This window comes from Morone saxatilis, unplaced genomic scaffold, assembly GCF_004916995.1.
Source record: "Morone saxatilis isolate NCDOM2014 unplaced genomic scaffold, NCSU_SB_2.0 Contig14, whole genome shotgun sequence".
Taxonomy (NCBI): domain Eukaryota; kingdom Metazoa; phylum Chordata; class Actinopteri; family Moronidae; genus Morone; species Morone saxatilis.
Window position 1 is genome coordinate 22,702,906 of NW_023339696.1, and position 464 is coordinate 22,703,369.

The 464-nt window shown below is 46.6% G+C and overlaps 1 protein-coding gene across 4 annotated transcripts in view; it reads left to right on the top strand.

The window, feature by feature from the left end:
* Positions 1 to 464, top strand: part of flr (fleer) — a gene marked incomplete at both ends in the record, with an annotated part of 12,393 nt that overhangs the window by 2,420 nt on the left and 9,509 nt on the right.

A 464-nucleotide genomic window follows, 5' to 3' on the forward strand; every position in this document is an offset into this window, starting at 1 on the left:
TGTGTGTGTGTGTGTGCAGATGGGCTCTCCACACCCCTCGGCTATGTGTGATCATTCTGTTGTAATCTGCATTAACGCTGCCCGGACTTGCCCCCGCGAGCAGCCCGGAGATAACTGAGATTAATAGCATGTTCCAGTATTAGGTGTGAAGGCTTACACGGAGGTAATGGTGATAGTTTCATCGTCTTTTAACCGCTTCATTAAAATTAATGTACAGATGGGGGGCACCGTCCTCGGCCCAGTCTGCACCAGCCACCGTACAGTGACTGAGAGGAGTGTACGACTAGTGCCCCCTACTGGAATCTAATACTAGTGCATCCTGTCGGTGTCCAGATGGAAACACGAATGTCCGTATGCAACATTAATGATTTTGTTTTTGTGTTATAAACCTCCTGAAGCTGTCAGCCTTTGTCTAAACTGTCTGTTTCACAAAGTTTTAGAGTCATCCACTCAAAAATCTCAAA